General features: G+C 40.5%; 1 protein-coding gene across 1 annotated transcript in view; it reads left to right on the top strand.

Annotated features, from left to right (window-relative positions):
• LOC124554893 (serine/arginine repetitive matrix protein 2-like) overlaps nt 1-20,052 on the top strand; it is a 391,768-nt gene extending 371,716 nt beyond the window's left edge. Inside the window, exons 17-22 of the mRNA XM_047128572.1 lie at nt 3,141-3,281; nt 3,365-3,497; nt 3,590-3,840; nt 16,051-16,153; nt 16,253-16,565; nt 17,967-20,052. The gene's annotated coding sequence lies outside the window, so the exon portion shown is untranslated. The remainder of the gene's footprint in view (nt 1-3,140; nt 3,282-3,364; nt 3,498-3,589; nt 3,841-16,050; nt 16,154-16,252; nt 16,566-17,966) is intronic.
• Nucleotides 20,053-23,056: the final 3,004 nt, after the last annotated feature.

The following is a 23,056-nucleotide window of genomic DNA, read 5'->3' as shown; positions in this document are numbered from 1 at the left end:
AACTGAAGCAATTTACGCACTTACAAATAATGTTTTAGATTGCCTTGACAAGAAAAAGTTACCCGTTCACATATTCTATGACCTGACTAAGGCTTTCGACTGCGTCGATCACACAATACTTTTAGGAAAAGCAGCCTAATATGGAATCTGTGGACAAATGGGCAACTGGCTCAGATCATATCTAGAAGACAGACAGCAAAAAATAGTATTAGGTGTTAACAATCTACAAGTAGGAGAGGTAGAGTCTGACTGGGGAACAGTACATCATGGAGTTCCACAAGGGTCAGTCCTTGGTCCCCTCCTATTTATTATATATATTAATGACCTACCCCTGTCCTCAAATAGTGCTAGCAACATCACAGTGTTTGCTGATGACACAAGTATAGTGACAGCCAGCAAAACCTCCACTGACGTAGAGCTAAATGCCAACCAAGCACTTGGAAATGCTCTGAACTGGTTCATGGCAAATTCTCTAGCAATAAACCTCAGTAAAACGAATTACATGCAGTTCCATTCCAGTTACATAAGCCCAGAAGAGATTTAACATTGCACACTAGAGCCAACAGTTGCAGAGCGTTCAGTGCACAAAGTTCCTAGGCGTTCACGTAGATAACCGGCTCAACTGGGAATTCCACATACAGCAAACACTAAAAAAGCTTAGCTCAGCAACATTTGCCATCCGAATAATCTCCAAAATTGGAGACATCAACGTATCAAAGTCTGCGTATTTTGGCTACTTTCATTCAGTGATGTGCTTTGGAATAATCTTTTGGGGCAACTCACCACTTTCAAAAAAAAATTTTTGTAAGCCAGAAAAAAGTAGTCCGAATTATTTGCAGTGTCCCTCCAAGAACCTCATGTCGAAATCTCTTTAAACAGTTAGGTATATTAACCACTACCTCACAATATCTCCTCTCACTCATGGCTTTCACTCTTCTCAATTCCTCTGAATATGAAACAAATGAGGCATACCATCATTATAACACAAGGCAGAAAGGTGATATGCACTGTGAACGGAAAAATCTCTCTCTGGTGCAAAAAGGGGTAAAGTACACAAGTACTAAAATCTTTAACGCGCTCCCAAGTAATATAAAATGTCTTAAAGAAAATAAAATGCTATTAAAAAAAAGCTAAAGGAATTTCTATTGGAAAAATGTTTCTACTCTTTAGATGAATTCTTCAACAGAGATCAGTAATTTGAGTAGTAATTCAAATTATTTCCTTTGTCATTGATATCTGTATTGTTTTTTATCACTATTGTATTTTTGTATTGTATTGTTTATTATCTTGATTATATCATTGTATTGTACCAATTTTGAATCATTCATCTACCATGTGTAATATACTATGTATTGTATTGTATGATATCTATATTGTATCTGCTTTGACTCGTTCCACATCCATGCGTAATCACGCCATACTGGATCTACGGAGTATGTATCTCAATGGAGAGAAGTCTTCCAAAGTAAGAGTGATTTCAGGTGTGCAGCAGGGGAGTGTCGTAGGACCGTTGCTATTCACAATATACATAAATGACCTTGTGGATAACATCGCAAGTTCACTGAGGCTTTTTGCGGATGATGCTGTGGTATATCGAGAGGTTGTAACAATGGAAAATTGTACCGAAATGCAGGAGGATCTGCAGCGAATTGACGCATGGTGCAGGGAATGGCAATTGAATCTCAATGTAGCCAAGTTTAATGTGCTGCGAATACATAGAAAGAAAGATCCCTTATCATTTAGCTACAATGTAGCAGGTCAGCAACTGGAAGCAGTTGTTTCCACAAATTATCTGGGATAGGCATTAGGAGTGATTTAAAATGGAATGATCATATAAAGTTGATCGTCGGTAAAGCAGATGCCAGACTGAGATTCATTGGAAGAATCCTAAGGAAAGCAATCCGAAAACAAAGGAAGTAGGTTACAGTACACTTGTTCGCCCACTGCTTGAATACTGCTCACCAGTGTGTGATCCGTACCAGATAGGGTTCTTTCCACGAACAATACGAGACTGGAATAGAAGGGAGAACCGATAGCGGTACTCAAGGTACCCTCCGCCACACACCGTCAGGTGGCTTGCCGAGTATGGATGTAGATGTAGATGGTTGACTCGACTTTACCATGCAAATCGCTGGGACGATGATTGGGTGGCGTATGAATAAATAATGTCATTACTTCAAGCGTATGATCATAGAAACAGCATAGTTTTCTTCAAAGGCTGTGAGAAAATTGCGAAACAGACGGATGTCCTGCCCTGGAGCATCTGCAGGAGAGTTACGAAAAAGATGGATCTGTGAACGCCTCAGAAATGTACAACAATTTTTAAATTGGCTTACTACTAATAAAATTGTTTCTTTTTTTAAATTTTTGTACCAATTTTTTTCACTTTCCGTTTTCCACCTCCTCATTTAACAGCTTTGGGTGAGTATTTAACTTACACTTTCCGCTGCACTTTTCATGAAGAAGAAGCGCCAGGCGCCCTTGTGAACAGACGTGTTGTTAACCAGATGTCGACGAGTGACTGCTGGCAGCGCGACCTTAGTTTACGCTGGAACATTATCGTGGTACTGCATACGTGCCAAATACAGAAGCATTGGATTACAAGTACCGCGCTTTTTCAAGTAGTTCCGGACAGCGGTGTTGGATTTAACGTACGTACGTGTGTGAACTACAGCTAACTCCCGCTCTCACGAAAAGCGCATACCTACAGTGGTACGTGCAGACGAGGTTGCATGTGCCCCTCTCACTCCGACGAAAAGCACAAACGTCAGCGCTATGCTAGATTCGCATGAATGCAGACATCTGCCTCTCTTGGCACATGTGTACCTGCACCCAGGAGCGCTCCACCTGTCTATAAATCAATTCTGAATGGCTCCTCCTCATTTCATTCTCATCGGCCATGAAGCGCTCTGCACAAGCTGATGGCAAAAGTGCTGGTAAGCGCACTCGTTTGTCAGACAATGACTGCTTGGTTCCAAGCATAACGTCACCACTTTTCGATGATGTAACAATAGTATTGGTCATGAATGATTTACACGAAGGCGAATGTAAGAATTTCTGTCCTATATATGTGTGTGTGATTTGTTTTTATCTCATTTGCCTGTGATACTTACATGTTCTTTTCATTCTTTGTGCTATAGGTGAACTGATAGGTATTAATCTGCCACAGAAGCACCAATCACACCATATTCCTCTCAGAGCTCATGGTGTTTCCATCAAGTGATGACACCATTCTTTTCTAGTCAGAGTTCATGGGAATGACACCAGTCATGGAGAGACAGGTACGTGAGTAGTATTACTACTACTTCTATTATCAATAATATTTGTTAAAGAGTGCATACAGTTTTTGTCATCTTTTTTCTAGATTCACTTGATACTGATATTACAAGGGAAGTGGAAATGGAACTAAACCAAAAACTATTAGAGTACAGCAGTTCTAATATTATGGTTAATGATCAAAATGATAGTGGCTGAAAGCACTGTCATTGAACCTCGCCGTAAGTATCAGAATTAAAGTATTATTACTGGATGTGTATGTTGCTTTTATCTTTGTGTGATACTAATCACTTTCGCTTCTCCTTCTTTACAGGAGGCGGGCTGGAAACACCGCTACCAGACCCTTCATTGATGCAGGTGTCGACGCCTGCGTCACCTTGACCTAGCGGTAGACGGACAGAGCCACGAGTGTCTGTATCGCCTCAGCCAGGGCCATCAGGCTACTACCCCCTGCCTAGTAGTAGCAGGGTGGTGCTGTCGACGTCCACATCACCTCTGTCTAGCGGTAGCAGGGCGGTACTGTCGACCTGATGCCCATCAATCCGTCCCGGCCCTAAACAGCAGGTAAATCGCACAGCCTCACGGTTGGTAGTTCTTTAAGTGATAGGATCTTAAAGTCCCTCATTGGTAACATCAATACCGGATTTTGAAATCCAGCCACCTTCCTTCTTGCATGCCAAGTGCCCAGCGGTATCTCCCTATCAGGTGCAAAGCGGTTCTCTACTGTGAGCTGTTGCATCCCCGTAAAGAAGGCAGAATGATGCTGCAGTGACAAGTATCGTCATGGCTGATAAGTCTGAAAGGAGAAAGAGCAGTTCATCGCTAATTTATGTACTGGTGGTGTGCTCCTGGGTACGAAAACACATGTACTGAGAGAGGCAGAAGTCTGCGTCCGTGTGAATCGAGCACAGCGCTGACGTTCGTTCTTTCACGGGAGCGAGAGATGCACGTGTAGCCTCGTCTGCACGTACCACTGTAGGTATGCGCTTTTCGTGAGAGTGGGAGTGAGCTGTAGTTCACATACATACGTACATGGACCAACACTGTTGGCTAGTGCTACGCGATTCTTTGCGCTACTTGTAATCCAGTGTTTCTGCACATTGTCATACAGAGTGGCACGATAATGTTCTAGTGTAATCTAACCGAGGTTGTGCTGCCACCTGCTGCCAGCCGACGCCTGCTTGACGACGAGTCTGCACACAAGAGCCGCTGCCGCTTCTTCTTTATGAGGAGTGCAGTGGAAAGCGTTAGTTAAATACTATCCAAAAGCCTGTAAATGAGGAGGTGGAAAATAAGAATTAAATAAATACAATTTTTTTAATGAAATAGTTTATTTTTAGTAAGCCAATTGAATAACAGTTGTACATTTTCTGAAGCGTTCATATGCAACTGCTTGAGGGCAGGATATCACTCTGTTTCCAGATTCTGGATAGATGCACATTTATAAATGTCTTGAAACCAGGAAAACTTCACACAGTCTTTGATGTAAACTATGCTGTCTCTGTGATCACACGCTTGAAGCGATAACACCATTTCTTCTTTCTTATCGAGTCGACCAAGTCACCATTTTTCAGGTTTTAGTACACGGCACTGAGCTAAACGGTTTGGGTGATACGAGAATTGTTGAATACCTCATTAGTACATGTCCAACGTCGGAGAGTGCAAGGAACACCACATCTTTAAACACAAATCGCCCGCACTCGTCTTAAAATCGTTGTGTGTCTGCATCAATCTTTGCTCTTTGAGGCATCTTTGTATGATGTGTTGTATGTTGTGTAATGCCTCTACGTTTATACCACACATACAATTCCGATAAGTGGCGGTAGGTTACAAGATGGTCATGTAATATTAATGCATATGCTTCAGCACTTGCAGGGAAATTTCGGATGTTTCGAATTCAGTATGTGCGTCCACAGTTCGAGTCTTCATCGCCTCACATTGTTTTGAACAATCTATCACCACTGCGGGTGATAATTCCTTAAACTTATACGGAGAAAGCGTGTACCTGAAACCATCATCAGTCTCATAATGTGAGTGTAAAATCTTGCGTACATTTCGTACAACAGTCCATAAGCGTTTCTGCTCCATTCAAGCTGTAAATATAGTACGAGAAAAACTGATAATTTAATAAACTCTTGCATTGGTTAAATTAAAGTTGTCAAATATGCTTGAGTCCTTTCCAGGCGTCCCCTTATTGTCTGTTTGCAGCACCAGAATAATAAAATGAGGCGTTTCTAGCTGCATAGAAGTCTTAAGAGTTCATACTGGATGAGATAACTGCGGAAGAATCGGATATTCAAACAATTCCCATGAACAGAAAATTAAGGGCAGTTGCACTCCCGAATTCAGAACACACAAAAGTTTCATATTCTCATAGTTTGATAGCGGTAGGTGTGGTAGTTTCCATATCCAGCACAGTTTTATGCTCTCCCTCTCCTTGTCCTAGAATGTGCAAGTTGTTATCTGTAGCGCTTCGAACTCGAATCAGCTCATGCTTAGTGTTCATTAAAATATGATTGCTGCTTCAAACAAACCCATTAATATTTTGTATGGAATGCATTCACTAAAGGAGTTACCAGTCTATTTATGTATGAACTAACCTGTGTTTTCTAGAGCATTCAGAACCAGTGTTAATACAGAGATATATGTCTTGAGTGTAGATGTGATCCACACGTTTCTTGTGTGGTCAGGTTCAACTTCATTAAGCTCGTATCTTATTTCTTGAAACAGAGAGGCGAACTGCAAAAACCCCTCCAGATACAGGAACCTCTTGCTTGGAAGTGTCAGGCCCTATCTCATGTTGAATAATAATTCGTGCCTTATCATTATTATTGAACATTACTGAGGCAAACAGTTTGTGGGAATAATATTCCTGGCTAATGATAACCTCTTCGTATTGAACTGGAATGATTACTTCGAGTGAAGTCATTGTGAAGTATTAAACCATTGCTCGCATATTATCGCGTTCTCTTTCTGCTGCAAAGTGGCCTTCTGATAGTTAGGTAAGTCGTATGTATGCTTAATACCCGTAATTTTGTTTCATATGAAGGCGTATTATAATTTCTTCACTGCAAACGACTAGATTCGCGTTCTGATCTACGATTTTCAGCGCTAGATGGTCTAACGTCTGAACAGTCACGCGGAGTTATATTGCACTACTGTAAACCTCTGCAGTTTTATAACCAGGACCCACTGTAGGAAAGACTGCATATCTGCTATGGACTAATCTGTCGTTGAGCTACCAATTCGTCAAAATATTGCACTCTACTCGAATCCTACTGAGGGGCATTAAATCCACTGGGTGATTCGAATCATAAATTTTATCAGTATTATGAACCTGCACTTGTCCCCCCGAGAGGCCAAGTAGCAATCCTATTGAGCCTTCATGACTACAGTCCACTGTCTCATATGTCGTTTTTATCCCTATTTTAAATGTATTAAGCGATGAATGTAGCTCGAATCTTTTACAAATCGTTTTATATACTTGTAGGAGCCAGGACATGTTACCACAATTTCCCCTCTCCCTAGATGCAGTTTAATATTTATCTCAGTGGAATTGGCTATGCTGTTGTATGTTTCCAAACTGATAAAAGGTAAACTCCGCTTCCCCCTGCAAAGATCTACTGGAGGAAAGTAGTTCGTTTTTAATTTAGACAAACATTAATTTAGAGTGAACGACATCGCATCTCGACCTCAAATGTTGCAGTGACGTGCATACTTCTTGTTTTTACGCAATTGTCAGGACAAACAGTAGGCATAAAGGTCCATGGAGGCAGGAAATGAAGTCTTGGTAGCGTCGCAAATTGTACAACACCTGGTTCCCATCAGTGAAGTCACGACATAGTTGAATCGCAGCTTGTTGAAATCGAATAAGTCAAAATCTTGAATTTTCGTTTTTTCATTGAATAGTACATTTAAGAGTATAGCCTATCGTTTGGTGTTGAAATGAAACACTCATGCTCCCACAAATGGTGCATTTTACGCTGTTTGTTGTTGAAACCAAATAAGTCACTGACTTATTTCTTTTCAACAGATGCTGCTCGTTCCCGCGCAGAATCTGTTTTCCTCCAATATTACACATTGTTGATGAAATTTTCCACTTCCTTTGTTATGGCACTAACAGTCACTATTAATGTTCATTGAGCAGTAGTTGGTTGTATTACTATGGCTCCAAAAAGGAAGAATAGTAGTGCAGATTACGACAGAAATAAGGTAAAGACAGCTCGTACCAAAGGACTGCCTTATCAGAATTACAGAGATTATATTCCAGTGAAATCAGTAAGAGAATCCTGCAGATAAATATCAATCTTTCTTCAGAATGAAATTTTCTCTCTGCAGCGGAGTGTGCGCTGATATGAAACCTCCTGGCAGATTAAAACTGTGTGCCGGACCGAGACTCGATATCGGGACCTATGCCTTTCGCGGGCAAGTGCTCTACCAACTGGGCTACCCAAGTACGACTCACGACTCGTCCTCACAGCTTTAATTCAGCCAGTACCTCGTCTCTTACCTTCCAAGCTTCGAAGAAGCTCTCCTGCATACCTTGCAGAACTAGCACTCCTGGAAGAAAGGATATCCTTTCATCGTGCTTGGGTAGCTCAGTTGGTAAAGCACTTGCCCGCGAAAGGCAAAGGTCCCGAGTTCGAGTCTCGGCCCAGCACACAGTTTTAATCTGCCAGTAAGTTTCATCAATCTTTGTTGGAACAACCGTAGGAAACTGTATAGATGCAAATAATATGAATATTACCAGCAATACCAATCTTATGTTATTAATTTCCTTTCAGCTGCAGAATGAAATGTTATGACTCCATTGACGTAATAATATTTTGGCAAGATTTCTTGGTTTTTCTACCAAAGATGGCTAGGACTTACATCTGCGGCGCCTTATTGAAGCAGAGGCGTCCTCGGAAATCCGATCCAGAATGTTGTGAAAACAGTAGTGATGCAACGTTTCTTTACCATATAATGCTTGGAAGTGAAAGGAAACTGGTTTGCAAGAAAGCTTTCCTAAATGTACACGAAGTGACGAATTCGCGCACGTTTCGAATCTGTATATTGATGGATTAGTAAAACATACTTTTCACTTCAGAAAAAGACATGAGCCCATCATTCCAGGATTAATGGACAGCATTCCAGTGGCCTACCCAACATACCAAGTGCCTATTTCCAGAATGAAGATGGAAGACGTGAAGAAAATCATTGAATATGTGCCTGCTGCAAAGAGGTCATTCTATGAAGAAGTGCTTTCTTGGCCAGTGATCGACTAAAATAATAGATAATGTTCAGTTAATCATTATTGCTGTTAAAATAATTCGGCTTGTTTTATTTTATCAGACCATGCTAATATATTATGGTGTGTTCGTACAATTAAATCCTAAAAAAAGCAAAGAAAAGTGTGTAAATTCTTGAAACCAAATTAGTCAAAAAACTTTGTAATCATTAAATATCGATATGATATACTCGCAGTTAATTATTTCTCTCTCAATAAATGCAGAATGAAGTCACTTTCAGTTCTGAAAAATTCCAGTAATGTAGCAGTAATACATATGGCAGTATTCACTTTTTTGTTTCTCCTGAAAAGTGTAAAAAATGACTTATTTGGTTTCAGCAATTGACGATTCAATTCTTCAGGCGGTCTTAATTCGCCGAACGTGTCGAACTAGATGATATCCTATTCCTTTTTCTTGTTGTTGTTGTTGTTGTTTTTTTTTTAAATATAAGCAACCCAGTAAGTTCTATATCCCCCATAACATCTAAACTGACAATCCCACATTCTTTGGATTTGCACATTACCTCGGGCAATATATACCGCATAAACACGCCGCGAAATCTCGGAATTTTGAGTTTCTGACGAGTTTAAGCAGATCTATGTGTGTAAGTGGTCCGTCTGATAGCATCGCTATGGGCTTCGTTTTGTTTATGTGCAACAGTAGCCCTTTCCTGTGGGGTTTTACCGATAACAATGGCCTCCATGGCCATACTATGCCTCCTAGATTCTTGTAATCGCTTCTGTATCATTTTGGGCATTTTTTACTGCTTGAGTTATGGTAGTGGCTTCCCCAGCTAGTGAACCAGTGGCTGACAGCCCAGAAAATTGCAGGAATTAGAAACGGAATTATTCCGCCTGATGTCTTTAGTATTGGCACGACCCTGGGCATTTTAACACATCTTTTCCTTCCTCCTTTCTGCCTCAAGACACCCTTCGCCGCTGTCACCATTGATTCGATGCAATTTTTTAAACATCCTGTAGGTTTCTCCTTCTTCTTTTAGTGTGAGACGAGCTGCATTCATTATTTACTTGACGGTTATTCCAGCACCCAATTGAAGTTTGGCACGCACTACCGTATCGACCACAAATGCAGCCATATGTTGTCCTATACCAATATCCTTTCTTCGAGATATGTGTCTAGCCTTACCACCTAGTATTTGGTTTGCGGTATGACAGTTTTTATTTGCAGTGTAAACAGAGCATGCTCTTGGCGTTCGGTGTCTAGGATGTTAATTCTCTTATCACCATCAGCTAGACGTTGTTTCAGTTTCGTTCCAGGTTCACAAAAAGTGTTTCCAAGGGTATGAATTTCGAATGATAGATTTTTTTGTAATATCGCCCTCACTTTGTCAATATGTTTTCTAGCATTCATATGCACTCATGTCATGCTACGGTTGAGGTTTCCGTTTCGTATTATACAGCAAATTGCGGATGTTCGCCGAACTGTTGTGGTTTGATGAGAATCCGAGCCAATTCACCAGTGCCCTGTTCCCTCGACTTATTATGACACGCTCTATTAGGAACATGTTTAGTTCAAGCCTTTCTGTAATTCCTCTGTGTGAAAACTCCCTGCGGATTCTTCACCATCAATGTCTTCTTTAAGATACACGTTCTCGGATTTGTGTGCTGCACCTAGGAAACATTAAATATCCCTGTTCGGTATGTATGACTTCTCAAACACGGTTTTGTATTTCGAAATACCTACCATATATCTGTAAATAAACAGAAACAAACAAATCCATAAACTTTCTTGACCTTCAAATCAGCAACAATAACAATCATCACATATTTGAAATTTACAGAAAACCAATTACTACAGACAGAATAATCAGGGGAAGTTTTTCCACCCAAAATCACAAAAATATGCCTATTTCAACTCGATGATATACAGAATAATCAGTCTACAATTCTGACACCAAGCAATACTAAATGAGCTTACAACAGGGTATTTGACTGTTTTCTGAAAATTGTCTCAAATGATTATTTATGTAATTTTATTCTCCTAACATTTTTTTTTCCTCTTGAATTTCAGTATTCTTCGATAAAAACGGAAATGAAATTCAAATAATTTGAAAGGCCGATAAAACGCTCCATTCGCGTCATATGATGCCTGCGACGTCACTGGCTAGCTCGCTGTTCCTACTGTCATAATGCTAACTCACAGTGATGTCTCGTTTTTGAATTTACGTTTCGGAAAATGGTTCACAACTGGTGTGTAGTACCATACTGTACAAATACATCTATAAAAACTCCTGTAAAGTTGTTTTTGAGGGTTACAGAGAATGGGGAGATGCATAAAACATGGATGCACTATACTGGAAAATTGCCACCACGTCGACGTACAAGTTCACTAACTTAATTAAAAAGGTATTGCACTGTGAAGGTAACATTAACTTACCCCCGAGATACGTTCTCCCACTGTTACAAAGAAGGATAGCGTCATTCGACGAAATTAAACACCTAGTGAAAATTGTCGTTTTACCCAACTACACCTCAACTGTTCGGTAGCTGATTTGTTAGAGCAGTAGACCGACGAACTTTACAAGTTAATGTTCATCTATCGCTGTTTCGAATCTAATCTGAACGAACGTTTTAACTTCTTTGTAAAACGACTGCACAGTCCTCTCATATGAAACCATATCACAATCACAAAACTTCACCACACAGAAACAGACAATTATTGTGTTTTCGTTGCAGTTTACATGCCCTTACAATTGCAATCGCTGTTCCCATTCTTCACGTTCAAAAAGAGTTGCTGTGACCACACACTTTTTACTTTATGAGAAACAGTGTTTTTATCTTCGTACTGTCCAGTTAGGATCCTTAGTGTTTAAACTTTTGCAGTTTCATCATCTTACATAAAGATGAAGTAAGTGTAATTCAGACGCCAACGTTAGTTTACTCTCACACACACCACAGCCCTTACGTTAGTGTCACCTGCATGTTGCACACGCTTTGTATTTCTCCGTATAACCTCATCGTCCTAAACCTCGTTCTACTGCGGGCGTATGGTGATATCTTCACTACTAGAAATGCTAGCTGAAAAAGTTAATTGTGTTTTCAATATCGCCGTTCAAATGGGAGGAGCATATTGCACTCGTAAACAAAGCTGACAATCGGCGCGGTGGCTGATGGGAGTGACTGCAAGGCATTTCCCATTTACAGCCGCTCCCATCAGCCAGCGCGCCGAGTGTCAACTTTGTTTGCGCGATTAATAAACGCATCAAAATTTGTGGTAAGGTTAGATAGGACCAAACTGCTGAGGTCATCGGTCCCTAGGCTTACACACTAAATAATGTAACTTAAACTAACTTACGCCAAGGACAACACACACACCCATGCCCGAGGAAGGACTGAAACCTCCGACGGGAGGAGCCGCGCGAACCGTGATAAGTCTCCCCTAGATCGCGCGGCATAAACGCATCAATTTTCGCATGGCGTCCACTATCAGTCGTCACAGAATTCCTTTTTGTTGTTACTTAAAAGTTATAATTGCGTTTTCCATCACTAAAAAGCTACACTGTTTGAAGAAAAAGTACGTAAAAATGTCGTAAGTTCGTCTAACGCGCCTACAACACATGTACGGTATATTTTCGTCTTACTCCTAGGCTGTGACGCCACCAGAGCATCAAGCAGTAACAGAGCGTTTTCGATTGTGAGACCAAATCTTGATATTTAATTACTTTTAAGCTTTTATTACAAAAAGCAGCAGATACTTTGGGAAAACATTTACCGTAAATGCTATTTAAATGTTACAATCACTCAGAATAAGAACAAACTGAAGCATATTTTTTAACAGAGAAAAATAACCTATACTCCACTATATAGCCCAACAAAATAATTTCAACGCGAATATCGTTCACAAACTGTGCGAAAAACACACGAAACCTAAAACTCAAACCATTCAAAAAAGACGTAATATTAATAGGAGAAAATAAAACTAAACAAAAAGGAAATTACGTACTAATGATGTACTTGGGTCAAATATCGAATAAAATAAACCACATGTTAAACAAAACACCCGAACAAATAACAATCTAAAACGAAAATTCGATCTGGAAAAACCAAAATCTAGTTTTTTGCCAACTCATGCATATACAAAATTTCGAGTAATGACTGTGCAGAATTCTATACCGGTCAAACGTGAAGATATTTTAGCATTAGATTCAAATAACTCACAAGAAATTGCAATCAATCACACTTTTACCAGCTTCTCAAAAACAAAACCGCAAAGCAGAACATACCGAAAATACATGACAGGTTCTACAGAGAATACCAAAGGGACATACCATGGACATCTAGGAAGAATTACACACACACACACACACACACACACACACACACACACACACACACACACACACACTCACACACGAAATTATCCAAACGATATCCTTAATGAACAAATCGATCTCAGACACAAAAATTATTTAGAAAATTTGTTTGCATTATTTTGGAAAACGAATGAAAATCACAGTAAACAGAAAACCAAAGATAGCCATAGCTACAAATGATAACAAAATTAAAATAGCAATGAAACGCAACTAACATCACTGACTAGCAAACATTGCACTCTAAACGTAAAGCATCAACGAGAATAAACTGTCATTCCAGCCGTAAAAAATATTTCGCAAAAATATTCTATACAAACAAAACATGCGTCATTATAGCGATGTAACAACAAAAAGACAGTCAACAATTTATTCACTGTTGCAATATCGGCATCTATTCCAACTAGACCTAAGTATGCTTGCAAGCTGACCTTTCTGTACTGCTTTTATAAACCTAAGTATATTCAACAAAGGTTATATATACAAGTTTACTTGTGAATGGCGGTATAGCCGAAACAAGCTTGTAGTAAAGCAGAAGGACAACTAATTAAACCATTAGCAACTTACCTCGAATTATTCATTACAAAATATCATATTGGGACGATTCTATGCTGAAAAGAAAACAATGGAATTATTTACACAATAAATAAGGATTTCAGATATCATTAAAATCACATTTTGTCATTACAAATCTTATATAACCTTATGTAACTAACAGTAATTGAAAGTGAGAAGACATAAGTTCCAGTACATCAGTTTTTGCTTTGATTTTGCTTTTTTACTACAAGAGAACCAATGTATTCCCCAGTGTGATATCTTATCATAGAAACGTTGAAAGCATAAGAAATTGAAGCTCCACCAGCAATGTGCGATTGCACATATGCCACAGTAACATTCTTTAATGTGATCGTCATTAGGAAAGGCCACTTCGTTAACGTTCTAAATACTTCGCGCTCTGGCGATAATTTCGCGGCAAATCAAACATATCAAAGCATTTTCTCGAAAGCTGGAGTCTGCAATTGATTACAGATCTAAGCATCTATTTTATGAATTCTCAGAAAAGTTGTCCAAGACGAAGCTGGAGAGCATTAAACTTTTTTTCAATTTGATGTACACTTTCGCCATTTTGTCTTCAACCAATCAAAAGATATAGAATTTCTAAGATGTACAGCTAGTTTCGATGTTCCTTTAAAAATGAGTATGTTCAGACCAGCAGTAGAGTAAAGCTGGTGTCAGGGCGGTTCGTTAGTATGCGTTGTGTACATTCAGTGCAAATTTTATTGATTTGTCAACCCCTCCCCTTAGCCTACTGTTCGGCTAAGTGGTTTATGACCCCCTGGGGACTGATTTATGACCCCATGGGGATAATCTGTCCTTGTGAGAATCGCCCCACTGCTCCCCTTCCCCCCACTCCTCTTGAAACCTCCAACCTTCCCCCCTCCCCCACGCTGATACAAACACACTTTCAGGCCTCAATTATTCGAATAGCCCCCTCCTACTCAATCAATTTGATTGACTAATTAACAAATTAAGTAACCTGTCCCCAACTGGGAAATCCGCAAGCCCTCTCCTCCTTTGGGTCAGTGCTGGAGAGGGAAGATCTCATGACAGGAAATTCTGTTACATGGCAAAGGATATACTGTTTATTTATGAAAGTCAGTTCAAAAGGGTTGGATTTCTCTTGCTCCTCATTCTCTGCTATTTGGGAAGATGCGAGTTTAAACAGATCACTTTTTTCTGATCTTGTAAAAAATACCATAAACATTAACTCACTGTACATAATTACACTGTTACAGTGAGGCAGGCCTGCTCACAGTGCTGGCTCGTGTGGTGCACAGACTGGAATTTGCACTAATCACCGAACACAGTGTTAGGTGGCAGCAACCATTTGATATCTGATACCTGGGAAACCATCTCCACTCTCTCTCAAGTGGTTACATCCTTTTTGTGTATGCATGAACTAATGTGTCCAAACATGCAGGTGGAGGTTTTCATCCCTCCTCAGAATATTGCAATCTGATTGGTTCCCACCAAACTAGCGGGTAGAGCTTGATTCTATACAAACCCTACCCCCCTCCACCCGTGGCCTTATTCTTTTATCATTCGCCGGTGTCTCAGGTCATCTTCATTCTTGTGTGCACGCTACCAGTTTTTATTTAGACAAATGAAGCGATCAGCAGCATAAAGCAGCAGCAGCAATACCAGTGGCGGCAAATGCCTGAGGCAATGGAAATTACCTCATAAGTTAGTATTCAATTCAGGAACTGTAACTTTTTCATCCACTAAGAATTTCATAGTATTAAATACATCTGATCTTATTATATCCACCAAATTGTGGATGAAATGAATGCTGAGGTGCATCAATGGCAGCAGCAGCAACAGCATTTTCAGTAGTTATGTATTTTTCTTTGTATACATGATACTCTGATGCTATTTCGTGGTCAGTCAGTGGGTCTTTGCTGCTGTACATGATTTATAAAATCAGAATCGATAACTGTAACTTTTTCACTAAAAACTTCGTAGTATTGAATACCTGTCGTCTTATTGTTTCGATATATGGCCAACATGTAATTGGTGAGCTGGCTACTGAAAGCCAGCAACGCCAGCAGCGTCAGCATTGTGAGTAGTGTAAGGGTCTACGGTTTGCGTACAGCCGTACGGTACGTTAGCACGCGCTCGCCAGCCGACCTGTCTGGATTGCTGACAATGTGCTTGGTCAGTAGACGTGCGTCCGGCCGCACTGCGACGGTGAGTACGCGACTGGCTGCCGTCCACAGCGGGCAGTATTAACTAGCGCGGCCTCGGACGCGAATATGTCTCTTTTCCTTAGCTCACCATGGAGCCTTTCGATACTACCGTAATTAGCTGGTGTTAGGATGTCAGACACAGTGATGATGGGTGCACGTAGCGTGCGTGTTTTATGATCCGCCTTTGTTAATAAAACTGTTTAAACTTACTTCTCGTGTTCGCGTATTGCCGTACCTCAAGGACCCACCGCTTGCAAATCCTGACAAACTATTCGTGTAATCATCACCCGGGGCAACAACACAAACTACCCCCCTATAGTAGTATATAAATTTTTCTTCTTCGTAGTACTGTGTGTACATAATATGTTGCTGTTTGGCAAAAATTTCATTGTACATGTAATATGGTGCATATTCTTTGTTGTTGTAGACGATTTCCTGGAGTGGAGGAGTTGGAGGCATGATCATATGCCGGATGAACTGGGGAGATGCCAAGGAGCCAGAGTGGAACGGGTAATACGTTATCATTCTAGGTACAGATAATCTGTGTTCATTCTTTCCTTGCAACCGCAGCAGCTGGCGGTGTGTGGAATGTTATACTTAATTTTCGTTATTCTGTGTTTCTTCTACAGTGGCTGCATCAGGGGAACAGTTTCCAAACTACGCCACAGCGCGGGTACTGGGGGCAGTAAAGAAACAACTGTCTAGTTGAGGTCCAGCGAGGCATGCCTTGCCAACAAGCGCGCTGCTGGTCACCGCATGAGAAGCTGCCCCTGCCGCCACCCCCACACCATCTCCACTCTGCGTCCGTGGGCCACCCTCCCTCTGGCAAGCATATCAGGGCTGCAGCCACAGCAGCAACCAAGCTGCTTGCACTGGCCTCATACAGCAGTGTCTCCTCCTCCTCCTCCTCCTACACATACTCGTCCTCGCCAGTCTCACAAGGTATGGGACATACCCCTCAACGCATCACTGGAAGCACGTTCATCAACCAGTTGTAGTAATATTAGCGTTAGTACTCCTGTGGCAAGCGGCAGTTCTCTCACCCATTCTTTTAGTGAATGGCATCAGATTAGTGACACCATACCACAGTTAGAATACTCAATGACTACAGACGGCTTTTAGGAGCGAATCTCAATCACTAGAATCACGAATCCAGCACGAGGGTACCATGACCCTATTGGGTTTCTAAGAGCATCCTATCCTTGGTGGAAATGGAGCTCCCCAAGGTCGTTAATGTTCTGCTGTATCCCGCTATTAAATGCAGTGCAGTGCTCGCATTGAATGTCGCAGACCCCCCCCCCCCCCCCCTTCCAAGTTGCCTCGGCATTGAAGAGACAAGTTTTCTTTATCTTTTGGTGGGATAACAGTGTGATAATGCAGAGCACATCAATCACTGAGTGGTTTCGTGAATACACCTGGAGAGCTATACTAGCCCTTTTCTCCAAGATGGAAGTCAGGGAGTCAGCTAAAACACCCATCTGAATACTACACCTGGACATCTGTACTCATTTCTGTGATCTGCTAAATGGAGGATCCAGCTATATCAAGCTCCCTAAGGATATAGCTGGAAAGAGGGAATGTATTAATGTCAAAAATTAAAAGGATCAAACTTGTTTTGCATGGACAATCTTGGCTTGTGAGACAAATATTAAAGAGAATCCAGAATCCACATATCGATGTGGTAGATACCTTGACATTCATAAGTATTATAACTTTGATGGAATGAGTTCCCTATCAAGATCCAGGACATGCCTAAATTTGAGGCTCAGAATACCGGAATATCGGTTCATGTTTATGGCCTGGAAAATAAACACAAGTCAGTTGAGCAGAACAAGCATATAGTTGTCGGGCCCCACCATTTCTCAAAATTTGCCAGTGAGCATAAAATGCATGGAAACATGCGCTTATGCTCTGATGAGAAAAATAATTAGAAAGGCAATTATCATTATGTTTGGATCAAAGACATGTTCTGCCTTCTCGCCTCCCAGATGAGTAAATATGAACATAAGTAGCATATTTGCTTAAGGTGTCTGAATTATTTTTCCTCGGACAAGTTATTAGCGGCACATCTAATATATTATGGTTCCAAGGAACCGGTATGTGTTATTGTGCTTACTGAAGAAGACAAACTCATAAAGTTTAATAATGCTCACCATCAGGAGTGATACCCATTTGTGGTGTATGCCAACTGTGAATGCCTACTCTCTCCTATGAGCTGCTGTGACGGTAAACCTACAACCTCAAATACTGCCTTCACAGAAAAACACATACCATATATGGCTGCATACCAAATTGTCTCATCCTATCATTCAAGTAATAACCACTAAAAATCTTATGTTGCAGATAATTCTGCGGTTTGGCTGCTTGCTGAGCTCGAAAAACTTTCATGGCGGGTTGATAAGCTTTACAGTGTCAACTTTCCGATGACCAAGTCGAAGGAGAATGAAGATTTGCACAGTAACACAGTTGAGCTGCCGTTAGATAGAAAAGTGGAAAATCCTTGTATGGACCATTGTCATCTTATGGGGAAGTTCCATGGCACAGTTCACAGTGCATGCAGTTTGAAGTACCAGTTATCAAGGCATATGACATGCCTGAGAGTGCTGAGAAACGAATGACACCAAGAATTATGCTCCGCTTCCTTGACGTGCTATGTTTTATGCAGCTACCACTCTAGAAATTCATTGAAACTCTGCCTCAGTAGGTCAGGAACATCACTTGAGCTGCATTTCCCGGCAAGGAAAAGTTCCAACTTGTGACTAGGAAGGGGGTTTTCCCATACAAGTATCTGGATAATATGGCAAAACTCACAAAACAATGCTACCCGATATAACTACATTCTCCAGCAATCGTACGGTTGAGGCCATAACAGATGCAGAGTATGATCATGCCATGAATGTCTGCCAGGTATTCAACAGCTCCACTCTAGGAGAGTACGCACAGCTTTATGTGGACACAGACATCTGCTTGCTTGTAGATGTTTTAGAGGGATGCATAACCACATATTCTCTTGTTTCTGCCTTTTATTACACGGCACCTGGGTTGTCTTGGGACGGTACACTCAAGGAAATGGAGTGCAGCATTGAATTAATGACCAATGCTAACATGCTTCTTTTTCTTTGTAGTGAGGGATCCATTGAGGACTTTGCCAATGGCAAATAGGCACACCAAGGCAAATAACTCATGGGTGAGTGACAGGTTTCAACACATCTTTTGACTGAGTTACATCATGTACTTGTGGGTAAATAACTTATATGGGCATGCCATGTTGTGTGGAAAAATTATGGAGGGTATAGCAGATGATTCTGATGTAGAGTATGTGGTGGAGGCAGAACTCACATACCCTATTCATTTGCATGATGTGCATGCCAATTTGCCACTGTGTCCAGAGCAACTAGCTCCACAAGGGGGAATAAGCAGAGATATATTATTCATTATCATAATCTCCAGCAGTGTCTCAACTTAGGGATGGGGCAGGTTAGAATCACTCAGGCTATCTCCTTCAAGCAGTCCCCCTGGTTGAAGCAGTATATTGATTTGAATACAAGACAGAGAGCTTCCACGACGTGTGACTTTGAGAACGATATTTATAAATTAATGAATAATCCAATTTTCGGCAAAGAATGGAGAATTTTACGGAATTGCATGAAATTTTGATTAGAACCTAATGGGATGTGCGTTATAGCGCAAGAAAATATATTGCCAGACCAAATTTTAAGCTGTTCACCATATTCAATAAAAACCTTGTTGTTGTGGAGATGACAAAGACTTTAATAGAGTTTATGAAACCTATTTATGTGGGGATGCCAGACCTATCCAAACTCCACATTTACCCCTTTCATTATGAGTTTGCAAAAACTCATTTCTCAAATCCTAAATTATTTTATACAGATACAGATAGCTTCATGTATTGGGTGAAGAACTGCAACCCATATGAAGTAATGAGGTACCATGGTAATGAATTCGATACGTAGTCAATAATCCTTATGGTATTGTTCCACCGAATAGATTGCTGATTGTGGAGTTTGTAGGTCTCCAGTCAAAAATGTATGCATATCGCACATTGGAAGGTGTCACCCAGAGGTGAGTTAAGGGTATGCGTCATATAGCATTGAGAGCCCTCTCTATCAAAGACTATATGCAGTGCCTGTACAGTGGTGTTTACAGTGCTACACAATAGGCGCCGCATGGGGTACAAAATAGTATTCGATCGAGAGGACACATTGTGCACACAGTACTCCAGTCTAAAATTGGCCTGTTGCCTCATTACGATAAAAGAATCACTTTTAATGATGGAGCTGAAACTGTACTGTACTCACTGAAGGGGTGGGGGACTCTGGGTGAGAGGCAGGGAGTGTGTGTGTGTGTGTGTGTGTGTGTGTGTGTGTGTGTGTGTGTGTGCGCGTGTGTGTGTGGTGTAAATATTTATGTGCGGAATGTGTATTGTGTACACATATTTGTACACACACATGCGGGCGCGCGCGCGCGCGCGCGCGCGCGCACACACACACACACACACACACACACACACACACACACACACAAAATCACACATACACCGTATGTGTATGTGCTTTGTAAAAAAGCAAAAAAAAATGTTTAAAATGTTAAATACATAAACAATTACTTGTCAACAAAATATTTATTTATTAATACATGACGTATGTGTACTGTTACACACATGTGAATGTATCTACACACCATGTGTGTCATGTAAATAGAATAGTTTTTATGTTTCTCTTGACACTAGCTCTCCAAGATTGATTAGTTTTTAAGTGAATATACCTCACAGTCTATCAGAATTACTGTTCAACCTATGCTATTGGGACTGTGGAATTTAGTTACAGTAAAAAATTATCCCCCCCCCATTAGTTTTCAGTCTAGATTTGTTAAAAAACTGTAAATATTCTCATTCAGTGCTAGTGGAAACAATTGTAAAAAATATTCTCAGCCAGTGTTACCGTTGAGAGATTTTTTTTTCGTAGTTATTAGTAATAGTATATAAGTTGCAAGTATCACTGCATTGAAGTATCAGAGTCAAATTGTATCTCAAGAACTGAACTGTATCTCAGAAATCAAATTATATGTATGTGAATTGAATGAATGAAGAAAATTCGTTACCATATGCCATTGTTGTTATGTACAAAAAAGCTTATCCCCTATTACAGTGTGTGTATAAAGGATGTGCATGAGACAAATGACGTTACTTTTTCTGAAGATGAGTGCTATTAAGGAGGTGAAGCTTTTAAGCTGGAAGATAACAAAATAAATAGAATGATTTCATGGAATTACACTTATCGTGCAGCATGAATCCTATTATGGGAGCAGGAGGCATGTGACCATGTCCACTTCCTAAGACATATAGCAAATATGTCTAAAATTATATGTCCTGTGCTTGAAGAAAATCACATACATAGGTTCTGGGCAAAACTGTATGCTATCATAGTGGGAACAAGTGAAATCATTTTAAAAAAGTACATATATTATGGGGTAAAAATTTGTTTATTTCTTATCCAACTTAAAATAAATTTTATATTTTGACAAGCAGACACAGCAACACTTGTTTTCACACGTCTTCTTCTTGAGTCAATGGAGAGCAGGACACCCACAGAATTTCATGTCTTGAATAGCAACAAACTTGAAGATTCAACACTTCTATTCGATCTTCTCCTTCCACTTCACGTAGATGATGGTACCTTTGTGGTCGAATAATCAAAATGAGGTCACCATATCTTTATGCGGTATGCCAGGATCATCCCAGTGAATTCCATGGTACAAATGTGTTAACCACTTCGCACACTTCACATCCTCAAAAGACGTCAGTGATGCAATGTTTGTTGAGAGTGTGTCTATTATTTCAGTACCTTCTGTGTGCACTATGAATGCAACATCTTTAAATATGAACTGTCTGTGCTCTTCATCATGGTAACCCTGAGCGTCTGCAATGAAGTTCACCCCTTGATATATCACTGTGGAATGCTGTGGGTATGGTGCAGCAGCTGCTCGTTTGTACAGCTCATTGACAACACTGGTGAGTGGGCAGCAGTTAATCATGTGGTCATGTAGAACTAGAGCGTACACTGCAGTGTGTTTCGAGAAATCTGCCGAAGATTCAAAGGCAATTCGTGCATCTATAGGTCCAGATTTAATTGTCTCTTTCTGTTTCGAGCAGTCTGTTACGATGATTGGTGCCAGCTCCTTGAATTTCTGAGGACTGAGTAGACATCCTTCCTCTTCATAGTATGAAGCAGGGAACCCTGCATACATGTCATATGCTAGGCTGTGTACATTGCCATGCCACTGCAGGTGTAAATTATCATACGGGTAGAATTCAGAGTTCAGGTAGACTCAGGCATTAGTTAACTTACAATTATCAAATTCGGTGGAGTCAGTTTGTTATATTCCCTCTTCTATTGGTCTGAAACGCAAGTATGATGGACCTGGGCATCTCCAGCTGAGCAGAGGTTTTAATAGACCATGTTTGTCTGCTTGCAGTTGGTAGCACTGGGTACTCGAAAACTTCCCATGAACAGAAAGATAACAGTAGAACTACAGCGGCATTCAAAACTTTTAAAAGCTTAAAAGGCTGCTCATCTGATACTGTGATGTGTGGCATTTTCCATATTATTTTGTTGATGGTGATCTTGTTCTCCTCTTGAGCTCCTTGAATGTTTGAGTTGTTATCTGTTGCGCTCCATACCAGAATAAGTTCCTGTTTAGCATTTCTAACAATTCATCGCATTTCCTCAAAGTATCCCATAAGCAGTTTTAAAGGTATACACACAGTAAATCTCTTGTATTCTTCCACTATTCTATCTGCTGGCACATGTATGAACCGTCCAGAAATTTCTAAATCTTCAAGTCCGATGGAGAAACGAAGACATATGTTTTAAGAGCTGATATTATGTATACATCGCGTGTTCAGTCAATCTCGATCCCGCTAAGTTCATATCATATCTCATGAAACAGAACTGCTAAAGGTTCGATGCCACTGTAGAGGTACCATCCCTTTTTGTAAATGATCCACACAGATATATGAAACTCTAGCACGGGGGGCGGGGCGTCTTGCTGTTGGATGACAATCCTAATTTCATCGTTGTTGTTAAACGTGGTTGATGAATATAAGGTTTATGGGAGAAGTATTCCTGGCATATAATACTCTCGTCATATTCCACCATGCTAGTTATATTGAGTGATGTCACTGTACAGCTTCAGACACTCTGATTTAAGAAACTCGTATTTTGCATACATTATCACCGTGATGTTCTGTTGTGAAGTATCACGCTGCACATTGTGCACTTTGATTTTATACCTTTCGCCCATCCTGTCGTCGTTGACAACACAGGTCTGCTGCGATCCTTTAGTGGCTGAAGCACGCAACTGGGGCTTCCGGTCTGGCAAGTTAAAGGTTGCCGATTCTGCCTCCAACACGT

This window comes from Schistocerca americana, chromosome X (genome assembly GCF_021461395.2).
Source record: "Schistocerca americana isolate TAMUIC-IGC-003095 chromosome X, iqSchAmer2.1, whole genome shotgun sequence".
Lineage (NCBI taxonomy): Eukaryota > Metazoa > Arthropoda > Insecta > Orthoptera > Acrididae > Schistocerca > Schistocerca americana.
The sequence above is the reverse complement of the archived record's forward strand: the minus strand, read 5'-3'. Positions and strand labels throughout refer to the sequence as shown.